This window comes from Callithrix jacchus, chromosome 16 (genome assembly GCF_049354715.1).
Source record: "Callithrix jacchus isolate 240 chromosome 16, calJac240_pri, whole genome shotgun sequence".
NCBI classification, from domain to species: domain Eukaryota; kingdom Metazoa; phylum Chordata; class Mammalia; order Primates; family Cebidae; genus Callithrix; species Callithrix jacchus.
The window spans coordinates 89,003,688-89,030,446 of NC_133517.1; the positions used below are offsets into that span (position 1 = coordinate 89,003,688).

At 38.5% G+C, this 26,759-nt stretch overlaps 1 protein-coding gene across 9 annotated transcripts in view; it reads left to right on the forward strand.

The window, feature by feature from the left end:
- The window catches only part of RSPO2 (R-spondin 2), a 178,471-nt gene that overhangs the window by 44,021 nt on the left and 107,691 nt on the right, over window positions 1-26,759 (forward strand). Inside the window, exon 1 of one of the 9 annotated variants that reach the window (XM_035276453.3) lies at window positions 8,402-8,581. The exons of the other annotated variants lie outside the window; for them this stretch is intronic. The gene's annotated coding sequence lies outside the window, so the exon portion shown is untranslated. Of the gene's footprint in view, window positions 1-8,401; window positions 8,582-26,759 lie in introns of those variants that run through there. 9 annotated transcript variants of the gene reach the window in all.

Consider the following 26,759-nt stretch of genomic DNA (forward strand, 5'->3'; position numbering starts at 1 on the left):
CATTTCTTCGTTAAGCCTGCTAGACAACTTGCTGTAGCTTCTACATGAACACTTGCTGTTTTACTTTGCACTGTTATGTCATGGAGATGGCTTCTTAAACCTCATGAATTTGCTAGCTTCAAATTCATCTTCTGCAGCTTCCTCACCTCTCTGTCTTTATAGAATTAAAGAGAGTTAGGGTCTTGCTCTGGATTAGGCTTTGGCTTAAAGGAATGTTCTGGATGCTTTACTATCCAGACTTCTAAAACTTTCTCCACATCAACAATAAGGTTGTTTCAGTTATTTGTGTTTTCAGCAGAATAGTACTTTTAATACCCTTCAAGAACTTTTCCTTTGCATTCACAAATTGGCTATTTGGCACAAGAGGCCTAGCTTTTGACCTATCTTGGCTTTCCACACACCCTCCTCACTAAGCTTAAGTACTTCTAGTTTTTATTTAAAGTGAGAGACCTAGGACTCCTCCTCTTGACTACTTAGAGGCCACTGTAGGGTTATTAATTAGCTAAACTTCAATGTCGTTGTACCACAGGTTATAGGGAGGCCTGAGGAGAGAGGGAGAGAGATGGCAACAATTAGTGGAGCAGTCAGAACACGAAACATTTATTGAACAAGTTTGCCATCTTATGTGGGTACAGTTTGTGGTGCCCCAAAACAATCACAATAGGAACATCAAAGATCACTGATCACAGATCACCATAACAGATTCATAATAAGGAAAAATTTAAAATGTTACAAGCATTACCAAAATGTGACAGAAGTGAGCTCATGTTGTTGGAAGAATGGTGCCAATAGACTTGACGTAAGGTTGCCAGAAACCTTTAATATGTAAAACAACAACAACCTTCCTCCCATTTCACCCCAACAAGAATCCTGCAATATCTGTGAAACACAATACAGTGAAATGCAAGAAAATGAGACATGTTTGTAACACGTGATCTTTATTTTGGGAATGCTCAAACTTGTGGGACAAATGGGTAAGTGTATAGCTACAGCCTAATATTGAAAAACACCATGGACGCAGGTATCACACAGGTATCTAAGATGCGCCACAGGCTTCCTAGCCTGAATGACAGTTGAGGTCTTGACAGGAATGGTTGTCATAGGTGCAGAGACTTGAAAGATAGAGTTTTGCAGAGGGGGCAGGGAGGATCTTTTGCTATAGATGTTAGAATATTTTCAGTGAACCATGCTGTAAACAGATGTGCTGTTATCTAGGCTTTGCCGGTCCATTTATAGCACACAGGTGGAATAGATTTAGCATAATTCTTAAGGGATCTAGGATTTTTGAAATGGTAAGTAAGCATTGGTTTCACTTAATGTCACCAGCTGCATTCCTAATGAGAATCAGCCTGAAGTGGGGGTACTTTTTAGGTTTTGGGTTTTATTTGCTTTACTAATATCACTGAAGATAGCAATCACCTGTGTTGGTTTACCTGGCATGAAGGAAATGCCCATTGCTAATGCTACCAAGTTTTCAAAAAAATACTTTAGATTTTAGAACAAATTGAAAAGTTGCTGTCTAGTACTTGGTGGACAGTAAGCCTAGATTCGCAAGATGCCTCTGGGTCTCTACCTTTATAACATATTTACCAAAATTATGAAAAATGTTTTTATTAGCCAGCATATAGATAGACTTGATGGTTGCAGAGCTGAAAATGGTGGGAATAACCCAAAGAGCATTTGGTGACTCGAGAGCTCAGTTCCTAATCCAGGGAAACTGAAACCCTGGGGCAAGCTCAGATTCTATGTATAGGAATCAAAAGTTTAAGAACCGATGAGGAATCAATATTGACTATCAACTTGTGCTATCAATGTGGAAACTACTAACTGTGTCTGTGTTCTTACTAATAATTCATACCCAAAGGTGAAACTAAACACAGAAAACCCAGAAAAAGAGTTGATGCTCAGTAGGAAGTCTCACCAAATCTTTGACATTTTCTTACCTGGTGGCTTACTTATACTAAGAAGAAGCTATCAGAGATAGTAATTTGAAGATAATAGTACAATTCAGAAAAGGATTCTGAAGCTCTGTTGCTACCTCTAGATACTCAGGTAATCATCTGGTCTTTGGTCTCCATTATGTTGTTTTCTCAGAAAAGAACTCAATCTCTTTGTTCCTCAGCTCTTTTTTTTCCTCTTCCTACTAAGAAGCAAAGGTCAATACTTGGAAGATATATTTCCCTGGAGAGAACTTTCAGTCAATTTTATTAGTTAATGTAAAACATTTATGTGTTACAATGGAATGGAAAGCAAAACGATAGGAAAAACAGTTGGTAATATTACTCAAAACATGAAGATAATAAAGCTTAGCTTCTGTGTAGCAGTGCAATTGGTCATAGGTTGTCACAAGATCAAGTGTACTGTGCATGCACACCCATCTTTTCTTGACATTTAGTGTACTTTACAGACTGGCCATTTCACAATTTGATTATCACATAGCTCTGAACACAACCAGGGCACAGGAAAATCTCCTATTGTGATGCTGCTGTGGACCCACACCTTCTTGGTGGGACCTCTGAAATTGTTATTCTGAGTCTTAAATAGAAGGAACAAAAGAGGAATCGAGAATTTTATTATGAAATATTTCAGTAAAACCACAAATAGGAGATTCCTCCTACACCCATCACTCAGATTGAACATTTTAAAATGTTTTTCTTTCTGTGCTTCGTCTGCCCTCTTCCTTTTGTCTCTGGTAAAGCATTTTAAAGCATATCTCTGGTATCATGCACTTTATCCTAACATACTTCCTTCTTTATGTATAAAATATTCTTTTACAGTCATAATGCCGTCATAACACTTAATATCAAAATTAACAGTAATTCCTCAGTGTCACTGAATACCCACCACAACCAAATTTCTCAGACTACTTCAAAGGTGTGTGTGTGTATATGTGTGATGTAAAATAGTTTATTTGAATCATAATCCTAGGTGGGGAAAAGGACATTTTAAAGACATATTTAAAGAACACTTTATTCCTTATGTAACTAAAACAAGTAAGGAAGGGAAAAAAATCCCAGAAGCTCATGGGATTTCTTAAGTATTTTGTGGAAGGAACTAATACTTTCTTTCAATTTTCTGTCCTTAAGGAGCACTATGATCTATCCCCTGAGAATGAGCGATCCGATGCACTTTTTAAACAATGTAAACCACAGTTTCTGGTTTAATAAGAGATTACTTTTCACATTGCATTCCATGTCAGTGCAGATGCCATGATTTCATGTTCTAAAGTTAGTCCTGCAATTACTGTTTTGATTGCTCTTAGAAAAATGCACACAAAGAATACAGTGACTCAGCGAAGGGAGTTGCCAGTGGGTTGTAGTTTCTAGCTTTCAGATATAACGGAATTGCATAAAGAATGTACAACTTGGTATTGCATTTTTCTGCTCCCCATGCCTTTCTTTCCACACATTGCCACCAGCACCAAGCATGTCCAGCCTCTCTTCCAAGACATTGAAAAGAGTCTGGAAAGCACAGTATACAAGTAAATTATAAAAACTCCATAGCAAGAGCTGCCTCTTAATAAAAAATAACCTCTCAGTTCTTTTGTCATCATAAAGATTTGTAAAGCTATGCTTAAAAAAGATAATTCAGTGACTCCAAAGTGGTCTACTTTTGAAAATAAATTGATGCCATGTGGTACCTCAGTCTTTGGGCTAATTGAATATTTTTATTGCAAATATGAGACAGGACTTGAAAAAGACATGGCACCTGCCTCTGAGGCATGCCTATCTTCCAAGGAGTGATGAACACAGGGCATGGGGAAGATTAATGGCTTAGAGGGAGGAAGATAGAATCTCAGAGGCCACCTAGATAGTCTTACAGTGATCCAGGCACAAGTTAATTAGCAGTTAGACTGGCATCATAGCATTGGGTACCAAGATGAGATGCTGGAAAGGTTTAGAAATGTCAGCTCAAATTGATAATATACTGGACCTTGGAGATGAAAAAAGAAAGAAATCTTTTCTTACACAAAAAGAAATGCTGGGTTGGGTGTAGTGGTTCACAACTGTAATCTCAATATTTCAGGAGGCTGAGGTGGGTGAATTACTTGAGGTCAGGAGTTTTAGACTGCCTTGGGTAACATAGCGAGACCCTGTATCTACAAAAAGATTTTAAGAATTAGTGAGACATGATGGTACACACCTGTAGTTCTAGCTACTCAGGAGGCTGAGGCAGGAGGATTGCTTGAGCCCAGGAGTTTGAGGCTGCAGTGAACTATGATGACATGACTGTACTTCAGCCTGGGTGACAGAGTGAGGCCTGCCTCTTAAAAAGAGGAAAAAGCAGAAAAAAAAAAAACCCTGCTTATTATGCTTCTGAAAAGAGACAGCAGATTGTTAGAATGAGGTCAATTTTTATTTATTCTAATATCTTAATTTTGAAATAAAAGACAAGGGGAAATATTCAATATGTATCTAGGGTATGTGGCTAGGACACAGTTAAAACAGGAATTATTAATTTGGAAAATAAGTAAAGCCATTTATTCATTTATATGACTACATTAATGTTCCAGAAACCATATTAAGGTGACAGAGATAAAAAATGTAAGAGTGTTTGCTCTCAAGGAGTTCCTCATTTAATGAGAACAAAGATGAATGAATGGATCCTCAGATAGACAATCTGGGAACTATGTGTGTTATTAAATGTTCATAATTACATATAGTGATTTCTAAATGTGGCAGACTCAATAGATGTTTTTCATGAAACTTCCTTTCCTCTTTGCTTTCCTTTTCTATTCTTGTTTTCCTATCCTATTATTTTTCTTTTTAAAAAAATCTTTACAGTAGGCCAAGTGTGCAAGATGTTATACTGAAGTTGTTGGATTTAAGAGGCAGGATAGGGTCAGACTTGTATTTGGTCTATATTCCTGTGGTCCAGCCATAGCTGTAGCTATGGCTACAACCTGTACAAGCTGTGTGATGATGTATTGGCTGACAACCTTCCTTCCCCTCTACCTGCTACTGTTATCTACCAATCTAAGCCACCATTGTAGCTGGTGGGACAATTGTGTTACAGGTGAGGTGTAGAGCATCCATCCTATTCTATTCCTCTTATTTTCCACTTGTGCTAGAAATAGAGAAAGCTAGTCACTATATCCAAAAGATTGCAAATAACCTCTGCAAACGGATGCATCTCCTGTTCAAGGTCACTTTTTTTCCCCTTCACTTAGAGAAACAAAAAAATGGAAACAAAGTTAACTAACCAAAACGTCAAACTTTAACATTCCCTGTATCAGGAAATATTGTTTTTAATTTTTTCATTAGTGGTTGATATTAAATTTTCAGTGTATGAAGTTGTGGTCTTTTACCGTTTTGTTTTTTATGTAATCTCACCCAGATGATACTTAATACATACATTTATCTTATCTTGAAGGAGTTTTTGCAAATGTAAAGCTTTAGTCTTTAAGAAGATGAATTGACAGTCTACTTTGTGAGTTTTTCAAAGTGCATGGGATGTATAGTATTTTTAATGATTAGTAATAAACATTACAATTTTTTAAAAGGTTGGTAGCATAATAAGGCCATTTAGTTACACCACAAGAAAGGAAAACTTATAATGGACTCCATCTGTTTACTCTTACGACTTCCTGAGTCACGTTTTCTGCACCGTGTAATGGTGATCCATTAGTGACGCAAGATCTTTGGGATCTTTTAAGTACCCTTTTTATAGCCACTATTTGAAGGAAGATTAATCTCGTAGTAGGTTCAAGCCTCTAACACCATGACTTATAAATAAACTAGTTCAAGTTCTACTTGTTCCAGTTTAGAAGTGTAACTTAGATGCATATCTTGTGAGACACAAGAATAATTTAACAATGGAATTGATTGAGCCTGAACAAAATCGATCAATGGGAGACACTTTCTCTCCCTGGTTGTATAAAACGGTCATCTTGATCCTTAAAACATATGACTCCAGTGATATAATCATCAGTGGCAAAATATTTGCCATTTTTTTCAGGGACCTTGGATAGCCTTCAGTGATTTCAATGAATGTGAAATATGCTTGAAAAATGTATCCTATTGTAATACTATACCTTCTGAAGGAAGCAAACTCAGTGGTTAACAGAAATGTAGGAAAGGAAACAATTTCATAAAAAAGAATGGATATTCTTATGAGTTTTAATTGGGCTTTCAAGAGTTCTGATTTTCTTCAACTGGCTGGATTAAGAGTCCTTCCCTCCACCCCTGGATCTGCTGATTTCTCAATGATGCTTGGAAACACCTTTATCATAGCACTTACCATATCATATTGGTTTTATTTTCATAGGAATCCTAAGTGAGTAAGGCATACTTAAGCCAGCAGATGAATGATTAAAGAACTGTGTAGGTTCTACTTCTAGTCAATTTCCCTAGTAATTTCTGGGCATCACGTGCAGTCACCACATGGCAGCCATCGTGGCTTCCTCCCTTGCTTGGGTACCAACTAGTCAATGTGGCCCATGAAGTCATTTGGGGGAGCTCCATCATGGCCACCGCTTATATATTACAGATACCAGACAGACAACACCAGAGTCTAACTTCTGAAATGTCCCAAGTTGCTAATGCCAGGGCCATCCTGGCTTCCAGATTGAGTCAGAGATATTGGCAACCTCCCAAACTTGAAACTGTAGTTTGGTCACATGAATGAATACTGCTTGGGTTTTTCCAGCAGCGTGTGTCCTCAACCAGCTCATCCAGCTGCAATTTCTCACCCTCCTAGATTGGAACTGAAATCTAATCCAGAGGGCCTGGCTAACATCGTATACCTAGCTTTTTTTTTTCCAAACAAAATTAACATGGAGCCGAGACAAAGGGAGAAGGTCATTTCTGCTATTAAAAAAACGTTTGAACTCTTGCTGTTAGAATTTAGATAACCATTTTTAAATGCATGCTTATGTTCCTCACTAGATTCTGAACTTTACAAGGACAGGGACTATCTTTATCTTTGACTGCGGGCACTTAATACAACGTTAAAAGAGTCAAAGTTAATTGAAGGATGAATTATTGCAATGTCTCAGTCAGACTTAACAGTTTTCACAACTCATTTCAAGCTGTAATAGCTCCTGTCGGTACCCTCTGTTTCTCGTCCACTAAAGGATATTAAATATGTAAATATTCTTGTTGCTCAAATTCTATTTCAGGACTTTTGTTAGTGGAAAAAATGTTTGGTGCATCTTTTATTTCCTTTGAGTCATCATTGTTCTTCTTGGGAATGCTGTGATAAATGCTGTCTTGCGGCTTCTTTGCAGTGAAAGAGCTTTGTGGTACGTGATGCTTCCTGAGCCTCCAAACTTCTAGCAAATTAAATTGATTTTTGTAGGTTTTTTTCCTCTCAACTCTACTAGGTGTGGAATATATGAGTAACACATGTCTTAGCTGTTGATTTTTGTATGCTCACAGGAATTTACTTTCAAAAATATTATTTGCATTTTGCCATGATATTTAAATCGATAACAGCTACTTATGTGGTAGGTGCTAGCAATAAACAGCCTCTATCCATTATCCTTGCCACAATCCTTAAAAGGGGGTTGGATAACTTTGTAAACGGCCAGAGAGGAAATATTTTAGGCTTTCAAGATCATATGATCTCTGTGCTAGATAAACTCCTCAATTCTGTTATTGTAGTGCAAAAGCAGACACAAACAATATGTAAAGGAATAAGTATGGCTGTATTCAGATAAAAACATTTTACTTAAAAACATGTGGTGGGCCAGATTTAGCTGGTTGATTGTAGTTTGCTAATCCCTGTGGCAGAGAATTTCCTTTTTAGGCAAAAAAACAAACAAAAAAAAAAACCCATAACTCATGTTAAGAGTTACCCAAGTTTGTCCTGCTCTAGTAAGTACCAGCACTAGAATTTGAACTGACTTCACCATGTCACGATTAAAAAAATCAGTAAGATATTTATATTTGTTTACTCAGTTATAAGTGTGTGCTACCTGCAAGGCATTGTACAATGTGCTATGAGAGTGATACAGGCCAAGTTTATAGCTTCCTATAGTTTACAGGGAAAGGTAGTCCATGAACAGCATTCCTCTTACTTGCCCAAGTTAGGAAGGTTGACAAGGCATCATGATTTCCAGATGACCAGTGAACACTTGTCTTACCTGTAAAGTTAGTAAGAGACAATGTGCCACAACAAATGAGACAGGCTGGTCCGGCTAGACACAGACAGTATAGATGACCACAGGACTCCACATTGAGGCCAGCTTCTGTAACACTTCAGAAATGGCAAGCAGATTGCAAAGAAGAAAGGATGGAGAGAGCTGCTCGTCTACCATGCACAGTTCCTTGTTCCAAATTTCCCACACAGAGAACTCTCTGCTCCTTTGGAAACATTAGTGAGAGGGAGGAAAATGTGAATAATATGTGAACAGATGTCCATTCCCCATTAAGGAAAGATCAGGAGTTGGGAGTAAGTGCCTGCATCCTCCTGTGCGATACAGAGCAAGCAAAAAAGGGAGAGAATGACTAAGTTCCTTTGGGATTTACAGTGAAGAGGAATTACTTCCAGGATTGGAGAAAATGAAGCATTTGACAGAGAAGGTAGCATTTGGACACATTCTTGAACAATCTTCACTTGTATATGTAAGGTGAATGGGGTAAGTCAGAGAAAGGGAATGTCAGAAGCAGTTTGGGGGGATCAAGGTCAGTTGCTAGGTCAGAGTTACAGTGACCAAATGTCCTGATTTGCCTAAGACTCTGGGTTTCATTAGTGAAGATCTCACATCCTGGGTGACCCTCAGTCCTGGGTGAACCAGATGGTTGGTCTTTTGAGTGTCAGCCTAAGAACTTGGAACTCCATTTGTTGGGTGGTAGAATATGTAGAATGGCTTCATGTAGGGCTGGTAAAAGATACCACACCCTGGACTTTTTGGTATGGTTGCTTCCTGAGATGAGTCACTGGGCTGGGAATGAAAGGTGAGAGGCCAAATGCTGTTCATAGACTTTGGGAACCATCGAAAATTTTTGAAAGGTATGAAGGTTACATTGACTCTTAGAGTATGGAAATGTATAGGAAGAAGCTTGAAGACTATTTATATGTTTTCGGAGGAGAACATATTAGGGGTGAGGTATAATATTAATACATAGTCTCTTTTTGAGAAGGATGAAAAATAATTATCATTAATCTCTTTTTATTGTCCCATCAGGCTCTGACAGAGTTATTTAGAATTAAATCCCCAAAACAATCCTGACATGTTCATTCTAATGGATACTGTTGGGCTTGAAATGAATAATTATATAATTGAACTTATTTTTTTTTAAATATAAATACTTTGCTCTTGTATTTGCCCAAATAAAAATGCCTTGGTAACCAAGAATGCATTTCTGGCAAGATTCTTGAAATTTTTACTTAAGGATTGTTTTCATTATCATTATTGTATGTTCTACCTGAATCTGGTCATTGTACCAGATAGATACTTTATTTTGCAAAGCCCATTGGGTAAAGCTTGTACGGTGGCTTGTTATTGGCACTGAACTAAGAAACAGAATGAACCAGATGTAGATGTTATCAGTTTAATCATCTAGACAATGTCTTTCATTCAATAACTGCTTGTTAATGAGTTAATCAGTTGGATAACTGTATCTATTGAGAATTCCAAGAGGAAAATGTGGTATGTTTGAGCATGTATGACTTAAGGTTGAGCTTTATTATTTAGGAAATATTAGAAGTTGAATTTATGAGGTAATCCGATGTTTTATGTAATATAGAAGTCATGTAGAAATCTGATGATTTGAAAAAACCAAGAGCAGTTTCACAAAACTACTTCATATTTATTACTATAGATTCTTATAGGAAGTTCTGTCAATTATTTTGAAATGGATTGGTTAGTTATTGCTTTTTCTGCCTAAACTTGGATTGACTATATTGTTTACTTTTTTAATTTGAAATAACTTCAGACTTTATTATAGAGAAGTTAAATTATACACATAATTCTTGCATACCCTTTATCCTTTGTCCAGATTCCTTGTTAGTTAATTTTTTTTTATTTTGAGATGGAGTCTCACTCTGTCCCCCAGGACTGCAGTGGCATGATCTTGGCTCACTGTAACCTCTGCCTCTCGGGTTCAAGCAATTCTCCTGCCTCAGCCTCCCAAGTAGCTGGGACTACAGGCACTCCGCACCACGCCCTGTTAATATTTGTAGTTTTAGTAGAGACAGGGATTCCCTGTGTTGGCCAGGCTGGTCTCAAACTCCTGACCTCAAGTGATCTGCCCACATTGGCCTCCCAAAGTGCTGGGATTAAAGGTGTGATCTACCACGCCCTGGCTTATTAGTATTTTACCACACTTTATACTTGCTATATTATCTATTCTCTATTTTTCTGAAATTTTATAAGTTGGAGACATGATTCTCAATATCAGTGCACATTTCCTAAAAACAAAAACTACCTTATTTATAACCACAATGAATTTATTAAAATAAAGAAACTAGCAGTGGCACAATACTAATATCTAGTACAAATAACATTCAAATGTTGCCAGTTGCACTTCTAATTTTTTTTTTTTTTTTTTTAGTAAAAGAAAAAAATTGTTTTAGATCTTATTCAAGATCATAGATTACATTTAGTGGTCATACTTTATTCCTCTTTTATTTGGACCAATTCTTCAGCCATTTTTTGTCTTTTATGATCTTGACATTTGAGGAATACTGGCCAGTTACTGTGTGCAGTATTCCTCAACTTGGATTTGTCTGCTGTTTATTCATGATTTGATTGAAGTTCTGTGTTTTTGCCTGGGATACAACAATCGTGCTATTGTGTTCTTTTCAGTGCCTCATAGCAGGAAGCACATTCTAGTGATAATAACTTTGATCACTATGTTAAGGTTTCTTGTTGGTAAAGTTACTAGATTTCCCTGTGGAATAAGTATCTTGTGGGAGGTACTTTGATACAATAGAAAACCTTGTTTCTCACTGTATCTTGTTACTCAATGGTTTCAGCTGGTACCTGAAATAATTATTACTGTAATTATTGCCAGTGGTGATCTTCCGATTTCTCATTAAGTATATATTCATTAACTGGAATTCTGCAAGGAAGAGCTTTTGGCCAGGTGTGGTGGCTGACACCCATAACTTCACCACTGAAGTGGGAAGGTTGCCTGAGTCTAGGAGTTTGAGATCAGCCTGGACAACATAGTAATACCCTCTTTCTTTCTACCAAATAATAAAAAATCAGCCAAACATGGTGGGGTGCATCTGTAGTCCCAGCTACTTCGAAGGCTGAGGTGGGAGGATTGCTTGAGTCCCGGAGGTTGAGGCTGCAGTGAGCTATGGTCATGACACTGTACTCCAGTCTGAAGGACAGAGCAAGATATGTCTCAAGGAATAAAAATTAGAGCTTTCCCTTGTCCTTATTTCTTTATAACAGTATAGATTCATGGTTTATTTTATTTCATGGATTATAATCTCTTACTGTCATTTATTCTGTTGCTCGCATTGTCCCCGTATGGGCATGGAACAGTAGGACCTCCTTTACACTTGTCTGTTTGACATGTTCCATCATTCTTTGAACAATTCTGTTCTCTCTGGCACAATGTTTCTTAGGTGGATTTTTACTTTCCCTGACCTAGCCTTGGAATACGCATTTCTCTAAGGAGCTCCTTTTAGTTGAGAATGGTATTTAGAAAACAAAATCTGGATGCTGGATATGCTGATTGCTATTGGGGTGTTATTTCTATGCCTTCTCAGCAAACAGAGCTAGAAAGTATAAGTGTGTATATGTACATTTGCACACATGCACGTGTGTGTGTATACATTATACGTATATACACATAAATTTATTCCATTTTGAGTTGCTTCTTCCCTATCCTTGCTCTGTTGAGACAGGGTCTTTCTTGTTGCCCATACTTAAGTACAGTGGTATGATCTCGGCTCACTGCAACCTCTGCCTCCTAGGCTCAAGCAATCCTCCCACCTCAGCCTCCTGAGTAGTTGGAACCACAGGTGTGTGCCACCACACCTGGCTCATTTTTGTGTTTTTAGTAGAAATGGTGTTTTGTCATGTCACACAGGCTAGTGGTCTCAAACTTCTGAACTCGAGCAATCTACCCACCTTGGCCTCCCAAAATGCTGGGATTACAGGCTTGGGCCACCATGCCCAGCCTATACTTGTTGAGTTTATTATTTGTTGAGTATGTCAAATATTAACATGATTCTGAAGGTCAAAACAATAGAAAGAGGTATGTGTACTTTCCGACCCCATCCCTTCTACCCTGTTCACATTTGCCTCTCATCTGGTTTACACCTGCTGGCTATAGGTAACCAATCTCTTTTCTTTTTCATTTATTCATCTTAGATATATTTTTACACAAATTAATAGATGTGTATATTTTATTTCCCTTTCATTCTGATATCAAAGGTAACATACATTAGACACTCATTTGCACTGAGCTTTTTTTTTTTACATAACAGTATATGTTGGAAATAACTCCATATCAGTTTGTAGATTTTCCTCATTATTTTTTAATGGCTCTGGCTGCAGTGTACTGTGCTGCACAGATGTACCACAACATGTTTAATTATTGTCCTGTGTATGGGCATTTAGGCTGCTTCCAGTAGTTTGCAGGCACAGACTGCAAAGAATAACTTTGTACAAAGCGTATTTTCAGGTTAACATTTTAATTTCAGTGAAGCAACTCAATTTAATTTTTTTTTAAGTCGTCCTTGGAGAGAATTGGAGTTATGTATATGTCAACTTGCTTTTATTTCTTTTGAATACCTTTGGAATAAAATTGTAAAGTTCCCCTACTTTTAAATACTGAGGCACACCATATTTGGACAACACACCATGAAATTTTAGTAATTTAATTCATGTTTAATGTGTGCTCAAAAGAGCCCTTATGCTTCCTGGCTTTTTTATTATCTTAGGTAATCTGAGTGGCTTCTAACAAGAGGTTCTAAAAGAATTTGGGTAACTGGTTTTATTGCTGTATTGAGACATAACTCTGCATAACTCCTTCCATCCACCACTTCCTCCTCCCCGTACAGGATATAGGCCTTAAAAAATGCGAGCATGGCCATCTACTTCTCCAAATTAATAGTTGCTCTTTTATTATCAGTAGCTTTAGAGACAGCGTATTTTTAAAACACTTGTTTGTCCAATAGGACACTCTGTTACATGTGGGTGTAACAGAGTGTCCCATTGAATAGAGCCGTATAGATTATGGATTTACAAATAAAGATATTTACAGGGCTGCTCTGCAACACCTTCAGTAACCCCACTTTTCTATTCAACTCTCACTACCTAAGAGGAAGCCAGTCTTAGTTTTATTTTTACATCCTCTCTCGTGTGTTCGCATTCTGCTGGTTTCTTAACTCTGAATCAAAAATCAAAGCATATCATTTTAGTTCAGATGCCATGTGTTGTGTTTTATCTGATCCTCATGCACTTGAACTCGGGTTTCCTTGACAAAGACTCTGTTGTTTCTGGGTGGATTGACTTTAACCAGAAGCTGGTGCCTTTCTAAGCTTCATTTTTGAATGGGTTCTGGGGGTAACGCGGCTTGCTCCTCAGGGATGCTCAAATACTGGGACTTTTTTCTCAACGTGGAATTTCCTGAATTTGATTAAAGTGATATAATTTTATTCTCTTTGATAACTATGAAGAGAAATTGTTCTAAGTATTTCTGAACAGTAAATTAATAGTAGTATGAATGCTAAAGGAGTTTAATTTGAAAACTTGATTGAATCATTTTATTATAAGAAATCAATGAATCTCCCTCCATCCCTCCCTCTCTCTTCATTCTCATTTTAGTTACACTTGTGATACATAAATATATCCTCAGGTGTGTGGGCAGGGGGAATATAAAGCATCTCCCTCATGTCCCCCTTATTTTCCTCTCCAGATGCAGCTACCATTATTTTCTTAAACTTATTGTTCATATTTAAGATGTTTAACATGTTTTGATATATAAATAGAGTAAAATGATTACTCAAACAGATTTACATATCCACCAAACTTCTGGTATTTTCTCTGTGTTTATACTTACACACACATATAAACTCTCATATGTGTTTGGGGACTTGGGGATTAAGAGGACATGTTTTTTTTTCCAGAGGCAAGGGTGACGACTTGAAGAAAATTACTCCTACATTTTGGTGCTACTATTAGAAAGGGGACAATAGGCATTCCGTCTGTTGTTGGAAATCAGTTTAGACAGTTTAACTGTTGCTCTCTCTCTGTGCTATTTTAAAAAAAGAAAGGAGACCATTTGAGATGAGGACCGCCTCTAGAAGGTGCTAAAGATGGAGAGTGGCTGTTTGACTACAGGGTGGGGGAGATTGGGGATTATAGTCTTGACAGGACTTCTGTAGAATGGTGGGGAGGTGACCACTTAAAGCATGTATCTGAGGGATAAAGTCTCAGTATTGCCAGTTGTGTCTCAGCTAGAAGATGTGGTAGGAGTTTTGTTTAATGGTCTGCTAAGGCCTAGGGAAGTCATCATGGATGGCAATTCCTCTCTAACAGGGTTCTTTTTAATGATAAAGAATCCTCTCTCCCTCCCTCCCTCTCTTCCTTCCTTCCATTAAGAACATGTGCAGAACATGCAGGTTTGTTGCATAGGTATACATGTGCCACGGTGGTTTGCTGTACCCATTAACCCGTCATCTAAGTTTTAAGCCCCACATGCATTCCCTCCCCTTTCCCCCACCCCTAGACAGGCCCCGGTGTGTGATGTTTCCCTCCCTGTGTCCATGTGTTCTCATTGCTTAACTCCCACTTACGGCATCATCTTTTCTTTCTTATCCCATTGGCAATGAGACCATTAAGGCCACCAAGGAAATGGCTAAGTCCTCACCTTTTAGGCGGAAGATATGCCCCCTTTTCTCCTCTAGCACACAGGAGAATGTTAGCACATCCCTCTAATCCCCATGCTCCCCAAGCTGTTTGGAATTAGACTATGCCCACCTGTGTTGCCAGGAGGAGAGGTTTTGTGTTCAATTTACATTGATGCCTAAACTGAAAAGGAATGGGCCTAAATATGCAGGAAGAGCTATAATAAATTCCTACTTGCTTTCATTTATAGAATGTGCTCATTCTACTTAGGTCACTCATACCCATCTGGGAAGTGGGGGCTCAGGGTAGCAAAAGGGGAAAGGTTTTGAGAAAAAATCTCATTTACTTACATATTCCAGTGAGTCACACTGTCTCAGCAAATTAGTTAATAGTTTGTTTGGCAGAGAAGTACAGTTGATTTGCTTTTCAAGTCAATGACTTATATAACATGAGATTGTTCAAAATGGTTGAGACTAAGCCTTAGGGATTTTTAAATTTATTAATGTTGCACTGAATTGGGGATATTCTGCATAAGTATCTTGTTAAATTAGACTACATGTTCCTAGAGACCAGGAATCTTATTTTATTTTCTAAGGAGCCAGGTAAAAGTATGTGCTAAAACTTACAAATATCTATACTTGACGCCAAGTACTGAAGTGGACTCTGGGCACATCAAAATGTATAGGAGGTCATATCTGTCTTGGGGGAGCTTACTGCCTACTAGCGAAGACATACGTTTAGATGGGTAATTTTATAATGTAACAAATATAGAAATAGAAGACTCCAGGATGCCTCAAAGTGATATGGTAGTAGCTCTTTGCCTTTAAAGGTAAGTAGAGTATCAGGGAAGGCTTCCTGAAGGAGATAGTGTGTTCTTTTTTAGGTTAGGGAATTGTATACCATTTTTATACTTATTATTGTGTTCCTAGTATGTAGGACATAGTACTCATAAATTTTATAAATGAATGTATGAAATAGAGCTTCAAATGAGTCTTGTGAATTAAAAAACTAAAGCAATAACATTGCAGGTAAAGATATTTTAGGCATGGATGGTTATAAGCAGAAACAAACTTGAATTCAAGGCTGCTATTATGTGCAAGATGAGACATAGCTCAGACTTGAGACTAGACTTTGTTCTTTAGGTAGTAGAGACCACAGTGGATTTTTAAACAGCAGAAGCGATAGGATTTTATTTAATTTCTTAAAAGAAATCCCAGTGACAGTTTAGTGAAGAACGAATTAGGATGTGAGAGGTGGGAGCATGAAAGCATGTACATTGAGAGGTGCCCAAGTTTTGGCATGAGAAATGTGATGAAAATACAGAAGTGAGAACAGGGTGAAAGATGCTTTGGAAAAATGCAGATTGGTAAGAGCTGCTGACTGATTGTGGTGAGGGATGAGACTCTGGGATGGTTGTAAGGTTTTTGTTCCCTTAGAGGTGGCGGGAGTCCCTTGGAGAGGGCTTCTGGGAGAGCTACTGTTTTATTTTTTAACTTTTATGAAAAAATAGATCAACTGGCATCTAGCATACACCATCTTCCTGTTTAGAGTGCTGTGCAACAAATGCCTCCTAACTGCCAGAGGGTATGAGAAAGCCCTGAAGAAAATGTGAATCCTGAAGGAAGAGCAGCCACTAGGAGTGTCTGATGCCAAGTTACCTGCTAGTCTTGCTACTGCTAGGAGCACTAAAGAAAAGCACAAAGTCTATCCTTTTAAAGAATGTTTGGAGAAAACCATCATATACCCATAAGGGATTACTGTTCTTGCCAGAAAAATGCCACTATTATTTCTTTAAAAAGCACTCAATCAGCAGGTGCTTGGGCACTTTCTAAGACTGACTGGTGTTCTTGTCACACAGGTTAACAAAAAACGGGGGGAAAAAAGGAGGCAATTGTGGTCTTTCTCACCCAGCTTGATTTGAGGGCAAAGCTTTTTTTTTTTTTTAAAGAAATCATTAAAGGAAAGTTTAAAAGCAGTGTGTAAACATGTGACTGAGAATTGGCTCCGACTGAAAGGCTGAGAGAAGCCCTCAAAGCAGCACGCCTACCTTGGAGCATGGGTCAGCTTTGCAGAAGATGAGATAAATATATAAATGGGAAAGGATTTTATGGGTCATATGTTTAATTTTAATTTTCCTTACCTTAATTATTATTATTATTATTTTTGAGATGGAGAGTTGGTCTGTCACCCAGGCTGGAATGCAGTGATTTCTGCTTGCTGCAACCTCCACCTCACGAGTTCAAGAAATTCTTGTGCTTCAGCCTCCTGAGTAGCTGGAATTGCAGACATGCATCACCACACCCGGATAATTTTTGTATTTTTAGTAGAGATGGGGTTTTGCCATGTTGGCCAGGCTGTGTGTTTTTTTTTTTTAAAAAGGAGAATCAGTGTTGTATAATTCAGAGTTTTGAGTAGAATTCATTTTATTAAACTTGGATATATTTGAGTCTTTGTGATTCAAGGATCAGAAATAAAATAATCTTCTACCAAGTTTGCTTCTATATATATCTCTTGAGTATCTTTAGAATGATCTATGTTGTATTGGCTAACATAAATATAGTGCTACAAGTCAGGTTTTAAAACTATCACACATCTATGTAATAATATATATGTAGTTCTTAGGTTGGCATGAAGTCTGTTTTCGTAAAATATGAATCATTAAATATACAGGCCAAATTCACTAAAAGACCATGAAGATATGAAATTCAGAGTACTGGCACTCTTAACTCTGGGTATTCTATGGGAAAAAAAATCTTAGCATTTGGTAATATGTGCATTTATTTTTAATATTTATTGGGATTTTCTGTCATGTGCCTCCTGCCTTTCTGTTCCTATTTAAGACATTTGGCAAAGAGGAACAAAGAGATTTAATTCTTACTGAATATGAAACTCCTTAGGCCTGGATAATGTCTGTATTTTTGCTAAGTCTGGAAAGATGTACATTTTAGCCAATGCTGGAATAGCTTAAACTATTAAAATCGTACATGTATTGTTTTGTCTCTTATGTAGAAAGTACTTGTGTGTGGCCTGGTTTTACTTGATGTGGTCTCAGTTAAGCTGGTTGGCTGCTTGAGGTCTCTTGTGTTGACCTAAGGGAGGTTTGGGAAATATTGGTTAATATACCACAGTGTGAGAAGGATTTATTACATATGCCATGTGTCATATAGGCATTCTTCCCTTGTAAACCAATACTTTATATAAGAATGTGTCATGATAACTAGGATTAACTTTCTTATTTTTGCTGGGTAAAATAAGAGACTCCCAAAAAGGGCTTACCTTAGAATGAGGTGAATCTGTGTGTCTGTCTTAACTCTGATTGTTTTCTGCCAGATTTAAGTGAAGTCCCCTTTAGCAAGAAAATATGAATATGAATTGAGAGGATAATTTTATCTGCCATTAAGTAAATAAAAATATTACACAAAATAATGTGTTTTTCTCTACATTAAACTAGTTAAGTTTTGCTCAATTGTTGAATGATGCAACATTCTGTAGACTGAGACTTCAAATTCTAGGAAGGCTTTTATGTTGGTAGCAATTAGGAAAACAAATCTAGGAATTTAAAGATTGTAATGTTAAGTGCTGACAGCCCACAGACTATTAACATTCAGCTGTATATTTCCCTCCCTTTGATTTTTGGAGGTTCCATGTAATTGAATCTTTAGTTTGAAATTTCTTTCATTCCATAAGGTTGAAATTTTCCCAAGATAGACAAATCGTTCATTACTAATATTAAAAAGAAGTAAGCATATCCTTTGTTTTACAATTTTATTTTTATTAAAGTTGTACATGGTTTACCAGGCCTATAATGAAAAACTGTTCCATTCCAATGCCTTCTTGTGACTCCCCGAGCCCCGCTTGACCATTTTTGGAACCTTTGGGTATTTATGTTTATATCTTTCCATAACATGCTTTTATTGCTCCTTCTCTGCTTTTTAATTTGGGACATTATGTGCTAAATTGCTACTATGGAAGAGAAGTATTTAGCTTACTTAAACTGGTTCCCTTCCTCACTAACAAGAGCCCACTTCTTTTCCCCATTCTCCTGGTAGTTATATTGTCATTTTTTTAGGCATAACTAGGTGGCATATATATATATATATATTTTTTTTAATTTTTTATTGCATTTTAGGTTTCGGGGTACATGTGCAGAACATGCAAGACAGTTGCACAGGTACACACATGGCGGTGTGTTTTGCTTCCTTTCTCCCCTTCACCCACATTTGGCATTTCTCCCCAGGCTATCCCTCCCCACCTCCCCCCCACCCCCGCTGGCCCTCCCCTTTTCCCCCCAATAGACCCCAGTGTTTAGTACTCCCCTCCCTGAGTCCATGTGTTCTCGTTTTTCATCACCCACCTATGAGTGAGAATATGCGGTATTTCATTTTCTGTTCTTGTGTCAGTTTGCTGAGAATGATGTTCTCCAGATTCATCCATGTCCCTACAAATGACATGAACTCATCATTTCTGATTGCTGCATAATATTCCATGGTGTATATGTGCCACATTTTCCTAATCCAGTGTATCATCAATGGGCATTTGGGTTGATTCCAGGTCTTTGCTATTGTAAACAGTGCTGCAATGAACATTCGTGTACATGTGTCCTTATAGTAGAATGATTTATAGTCCTTTGGATATATACCCAGTAATGGGATTGCTGGGTCAAATGGAATTTCTATTTCTAAGGCCTTGAGGAATCGCCACACTGTCTTCCACAATGGCTGAACTAATTTACACTCCCACCAACAGTGTAAAAGTGTTCCTTTTTCTCCACATCCTCTCCAGCATCTGTTGTCTCCAGATTTTTTAATGATCGCCATTCTAACTGGCGTGAGATGGTATCTCAATGTGGTTTTGATTTGCATCTCTCTGATGACCAGTGATGATGAGCATTTTTTCATATGATTGTTGGCCTCATATATGTCTTCTTTCGTAAAGTGTCTGTTCATATCCTTTGCCAATTTTTGAATGGGCTTGTTTGTTTTTTTCCTGTAAATCTGTTTGAGTTCTTTGTAAATTCTGGATATCAGCCCTTTGTCAGATGGGTAAACTGCAAACATTTTTTGCCATTCTGTTGGTTGCTGATTCACTCTAATGACTGTTTCTTTTAAGGCTCAGCTTCAAAAGTGACAACAAAGCATAACATTTGCCATTGATCAGAATAGGTATTCTAGTGCATATGTTGAACCAGCCTTGCATCCCTGGGATGAATCCTACTTGATCATGATGAATAAGTTTTTTGATTTGCTGTTGCAATCGGCTTGCCAATATTTTATTGAAGATTTTTGCATCTATGTTCATCATGGATATTGGCCTGAAATTTTCTTTTCTTGTTGGGTCTCTGCCGGGTTTTGGTATCAGGATGATTTTGGTCTCATAAAATGATTTGGGAAGGAGTCCCTCTTTTTAGATTATTTGGAATAGTTTCAGAAGGATTGGTACCAGCTCCTCTTTGTGTGTCTGGTAGAATTCGGCTGTGAACCCGTCTAGACCTGGGCTTTTTTTGTGTGGTAGGCTCTTAATTGCTGCCTCGACTTCTGACCTTGTTATTGGTCTAATCATAGTTTTAGCTTCCTCCTGGTTTAGGCTTGGGAGGATGCAGGAGTCCAGGAATTTATCCATTTCTTCCAGGTTTACTAGTTTATGTGCATAGAGTTGTTTCTAACATTCTCTGATGATGGTTTGAATTTTTGTGGAATCTGTGGTGATTTCCCCTTTATCATTTTTTATTGCATCTATTTGGTTGTTCTCTCTTTTCTTTTTAATCAATCTGGCTAGAGGTCTGTCTATTTTGTTGATGTTTTCAAAAAACCAGCTCTTGGATTTATTGATTTTCTGAAGGGTTTTTTGTGTGTCTATCTCCTTCAGTTCAGCTCTGATCTTAGTTATTTCTTGTCTTCTGCTGGGTTTTGAGTTTTTTTGGTCTTGCTCCTCTAGCTCTTTCAATTTTGACGATAGGGTGTCAGTTTTGGATCTCTCCATTCTCCTCATATGGGCACTTATTACTATATATTTTCTTCTAGAGACTGCTTTAAATGTGTCCCAGAGATTCTGGCATGTTGTGTCTTCGTTCTCATTGGTTTCGAAGAACTTCTTTATTTCTGCCTTCATTTCATTGTTTACCTAGTCAACATTCAAGAGCCAGTTGTTCAGTTTCCATGAAGCTGTGCGGTTCTGGGTTGGTTTCTGAATTCTGAGTTCTAACTTGATTGCACTATGGTCTGAGAGGCTGTTTGTTATGATTTCAGTTGTTTTGCATTTGCTGAGGAGTGCTTACCTCCAATTATGTGGTCAATTTTAGAGTAGGTGTGATGTGGTGCTGAGAAGAATGTATATTCTGTAGATTTGGGGTGGAGAGTTCTGTAAATGTCTATCAGGTTTGCTTGCTCCAGGTCTGAGTTCAAGCCCTGGATATCCTTGTTGATTTTCTGTCTGGTTGATCTGTCTAATATTGACAGTGGAGTGTTAAAGTCTCCCACTATTATTGTGTGGGAGTCTAAGTCTCTTTGTAAGTCATTAAGAACTTGCCTTATGTATCTGGGTGCTCCTGTATTGGGTCCATATATGTTTAGGATCGTTAGCTCTTCTTGTTGTATTGATCCTTTTACAAATATGTAATGCCCTTCTTTGTCTGTTTTGATCTTTGTTACTTTAAAGTCTATTTTATCAGAGATGAGAATTGCAACTCCTGCTTTTTTTTTTGCTCTCCATTTGCTTGGTAAATCTTCCTCCATCCTTTTATTTTGAGCCTTTGTGTATCCTTGCATGTGAGATGGGTTTCCTGGATACAGCACACTGATGGGTTTTGGATTTTTATCCAATTTGCCAGTCTGTGTCTTTTGATTGGTGCATTTAGTCCATTTACATTTAGGGTTAATATTGTTATGTGTGAATTTGATACTGCCATTTTGATGCTAAGTGGCCGTTTTGCCTGTTAGTTGTTGTAGATTCTTCATTATGTTGATGCTCCATAGCATTTAGTGTGATTTTGGAATGGCTGGTACTGGTTGTTCCTTTCTATGTGTAGTGCCTCTTTCAGGAGCTCTTGTAAAGCAGGCCTGGTGGTGACAAAATCTCTGACTACTTGCTTGTTTGCAAAGGCTTTTATTTTTCCTTCACTTCTGAAGCTCAGTTTGGCTGGGTATGAAATTCTGGGTTGAAAGTTCTTTTCTTAAAGGATGTTGAATATTGGCCCCCACTCTCTTCTGGCTTGTAGTGTTTCTGCTAAGAGATCTGCTGTGAGTCTGATGGGCTTCCCTTTGTGGGTGACCCGACCTTTCTCTCTGGCTGCCCTTAGTATTTTCTCCTTCATTTCAATCTTGTTGAATCTGACGATTATGTGCCTTGGGGTTGCTCTTCTTGCAGAATATCTTTGTGATGTTTTCTGTATTTTCTGCATTTGAGTGTTGGCCTGTCTTGCTAAGTGGGGGAAATTTTCCTGGATAATGTCCTGCAGAGTATTTTCCAGCTTGGATTCATTCTCTTCTTCACATTCTGGTACACCTATCAAACGTAGGTTAGGTCTCTTCACATAGTCCCACATTTCTTGGCGACTTTGTTCATTTCTTTTTGCACTTTTTTCTCTGATCTTGGTTTCTCATTTTATTTCATTGAGTTGATCTTTGACTTTTGATATTCTTTCTTCTGCTTGGTCAATTCGGCTGTTGAAACTTGTGCATGCTTCGCGAAGTTCTCGTGTTGTGTTTTTCATCTCCTTTAATTCATTCATATTCCTCTCTAAGTTATCCATTCTTGTTATCATTTCCTCGAATCTTTTTTCATATCTTTTTTCAAGGTTCTTAGTTTCTTTGCATTGATTTAAAATATGTTCTTTTAGCTCACAAAAGTTTCTCATTATCCACCTTCTGAAGTCTAATTCTGTCATTTCGTCACAGTCATTCTCCGTCCAGCTTTGTTCCCTTGCTGGTGAGGAGTTTTGGTCCTTTTTAGGAGGTGAGGTGTTCTGGTTTCGGGTGTTTTCCTCCTTTTTGCTCTGGTTTCTTTCCATCTTTGTGGATTCTTCCACCTGTCATCTGTGTAGTTGTTGACTTTTCAGTTGGGTCTCTGAGTGGACACCCAGATTGTTGATGATGACGTATTTCTGTTACTTGGTTTTTCTTCTACCAATCTAGCCCCTCAACTGTACAACTGCTAAGGTCCACTCCAGGCCCTGCTTGTCTGGGGTGCACCTATAGCAGCTGCGGAACAGTGAGGGATGCTACCAGTTTTTTTTTCTGCTATCTTTGTCCCAGAATGATGCCTGCCAAATGTCAGTCTTTTGGATATAGAGGGGTCAGGGAGCTGCTTGAGGAGACAGTCTGTACTTTTTAGGAGCTCAAGTGCTGAGAGCTCTGTCGTTCATTCAGGGCTGTTAGGCTGCTACGTTTAATTCTGCTGCAACAGAACTCATTAAAAAAAATCTTTTTTCTCAGATGCTCTGTCTCGGGGGTGTTGGGGCTTTCTTTATGAGTGTCCATTGCGCTGTCCTGCCCAGCTAGGAGGCAGTCTAGTCACTATTTGCCTGCTGAGGCTCCGCCCTGCTGGTGTGAGGTTTGCCCTGTTGCTGCAGGCTCTGCCCTTCTGCTGCGGTCTCCGCCCTGCTGCCACAGGCTATGCCTGGTGGCGGAATCTCTCTTTTGTAGCAGGTTGCCTCGGCAATGGCAGGCTGCATCAGCAATGGTCGTTTACCTCAGTAGGGGCAGATTGCCTCAGTAATGGCGAACGCCTCTCCTCCACGGAGCTGCACCGTCCTGGGTTCAGCTGTGCCCATGCCCAGAAGCCCGGAGTGTTTGGAATCGCCAATTTGTTTGTCCCACTGTGCTACCCCAAACGCTGCCTCCCTGGAATCTCCTGGGCTCGCTCACTGTCCAAGTCCCACTCAGTCTCAAGTTCAGCCCTCTCAAGTCTCAGATTGCTGGTTCAACAGGGCACCCGAACCAGTGCTCTTTGTGGGGAGCGCTGTGGAGCACCGCTGCGCTACAGCGCCAGCCAAAACCTCTGCCTGGCGTCCCGCGTCTCTTTTATACCTGGGAATTTCCTTGTTCTGTGGGCAACAAAGATCCGTCTGGAAATGCGGCCCTGACTCACCCTCTTTGCACATTCACCGAGAGCTTCAATCCTGGGTTGTTCTCACCGCGCCATCTTGAGTCCATGTATCGGCATTTATATTCTTACAACCATTGTATTAGGCCATTCTTGCACTGCTCTAAAGAAATATGTGAGACTGGGCAATTAATTTTTTTAAAAAGTTGGGTCAATTGGCTTGTGGTTTTGCAAGATTTATGGGAAACATGGTGCTGGCATCTACTCAGCTTCTTGGGGAGGCCTTAGGAAGCTTTTACTCATGGTGGAAGTTTACCATGGTGGGAGTAGAGGTAAAATGTCCAGAAGAGGTGTCACATGCTTTTAACAACCATGTCTTGTGAGAACTTACTATCACCAGGACAGCTCCAAGCCACGAAGCATCTGTACTGCCCACTTGGCCCTACCTCCAACAACTGGGGGAATCACATTTCAATGTGAGATTTGGTGCAGACACACATCTAAACCATATAAATCCTGCAAATGAACATTTTCCAAAGCTGAGTCACATACTGTATGTATATTAAATATTTATTGCATTTCCTATCCTACGTAGTTATTGTTTTCTCTGGAGGTGGCTTTTTCTCTGTATGCTTCTCAAATTCAACTCTAAATGCTCTTCAGTTTGCTAAATCCCTTTCTAGTATGTTAGAATATATTAACTATCTTATTTTATCCTTTTGGATAAATACCTTTCAGTATCACTGGTCTGCAGCAGTCTAGACTGGATGTTTTATAGCCTGCTTCACAGGTGTCCTCTTGGGATTTCCCATAGTATGATCTTGGGGAATTCCTTCTGCCTCTAACTTGTGTTGGTTACCCTGTTGCCTGGATTCTATCTTTTCCTGTTTTTTTTTTTTTTTTTTTTTTTTTAATTCCATTTTTGTGGAGCATACATCCTTTAGTAGCTTATTAAGAAAAGATGCCAGGGATATATATTTTTGAGACCCTGTATGTCAGAAAATGTCTTTATTCTGCTTCACAGTTGACTGTTTTGGATGGTCATGGATTCTTACTAGAGATTTTCTGTAGCCATTTTCCCTCTCCCAGATTTCAACCTCAGGATGGTCCCTCCTCTAGCATTCATTACATTTGACTCCTAATTTCCTCCCCACTCTTCTCCAGCACCTAAGTGGATGGTGTAAGTTAGGAATAGTATCTTTCCTTTTTCTGCATTCTCTCACCCTCACCTTCAAAAGTCATAGGTACCAATAGTTGGTGTCTTATTTTTCTTTGTGGCAGTCTAAGAGAACCAGAGCCAGACAATAATGAAAGTGATTAAAAACAGATTTTATTCCGGAATTGTTGCAATAGGAGGAAAGATACTTCAGTATAGAACTGGGCTCAATTTCAAATATACAAGGAAAAGTGGGGATTTATATACAAGGAGTGGGGCTGGGGATATTTGGATAGAAAATTCCTAAGAGGAGACATTAACGGTAGGAGGACTCTTGCTAAACTGACTTAAGATCAGATATCAAGGGTTGGGGTGAGGCATTTGATCAGCTATCAAGAGTGATCAGAAATCCAGGGTGGGGATGCTCTCTAAACTGACTTAGCAGGATTCTTGCTAGGTTAGGCCCAACAAGAACAGGGGTCATAGCTGAGGCCTACTCCAGAGGAAAGGGCTTAGAGGAACCTGACTATGTTTGCTCAAGGAGAGAATCTTTGCCGTGGTTCGAGTAACCATACCACATGTGTTCAGGTGTTAGCAAAATTTCTCAAGGTAGGGTTTCTAACACTTCTCATACTAGTGTTGTTTATTTCTGTGCGTGTCATATATCATTAGAATGGGAGATAAATAACAGTACTATTGACATTTATATAATCTGCTCAGGAGAATGATGATACGGGTTTTTTTTCCCTCTAAGGCTAGTTATACCCAGCTATTAACCACATTAAATTATCAAAATATGTATGTATGTCACAAGAATGTGATATAACTTTATGTCTAAAAGCACTTTATCACCATAGAATTGGAGGGTGTAATTATGCTGCTTCTTTTATGGCTAACAAACCAACTTATGAATCACAGGTATAATGTGGGGTATTTTTCTACAAAGGAAATATACAGCAAGTTGAACATCTTAAAGATCAATGATCATTGGAGTCTTAAGTCAATTTACTATTTTGAAAGAGTACGCAGCAGGTTTCACTTTGGTTCCTAATAGTAATCTCTCCTGAGTGGTAGAAGCTCAATCCAGTGGGAAGAAATTGTAGGGCAAACCTTTTATTAACAATGGTTTCTGCACAGAAACAGGGAGATGAATTTATTAACAATGGTGGAAAAGTATAAGGGTGAGTATAAAAACCAACCAAAAATAGAAACAGAAAAAGCAATGTATGAATAAGAAGTTAAGTTTCTAGTTTAAGTTACTAGTATTGATCAGAGGTTACAGAATCCCTGAGGATTTTGATTGAAGTTTTTTGTTTTTGTTTTTGTTTTTTAAACTTTTATTTTAGGTTCAGGGGTACTTGTGCAGGTTTGTTATACATAGAAATTGCATGTCATGGGGTTTGGTGTACAGATTATTCTGTCACCCGGGTAATAAGCCTAGTACTGGTAGGTAGTTTTCAGTCCTCTCCCTCCTCCCTCCCTCCCCACTCAAGTAGGCCCTTGTGTCTGTTATCCCCTTCTTTGTGTCTGTGTGTGCTCAATGTTTAGCTCCCAGTTATATCAGATCATGTGGTATTTGGTGTTCTGTTCCTGCATTATTTCACTTAGGATGATGACCTGCAGCTCCGCTCATATCGTTGCAATGGTCCTGTTCTTTTTTATGGCTGCATAGGATTCCATGGTGTATCTCTACCACATTTTCTTTATGCATTGATTGAGTCTTGACTCATCAGGAAATGAATTTTGAAACATTCTCTTATCTTTGAATAAATTAATGGTGTATCCCCTCCTTGTACTAGGCTGATA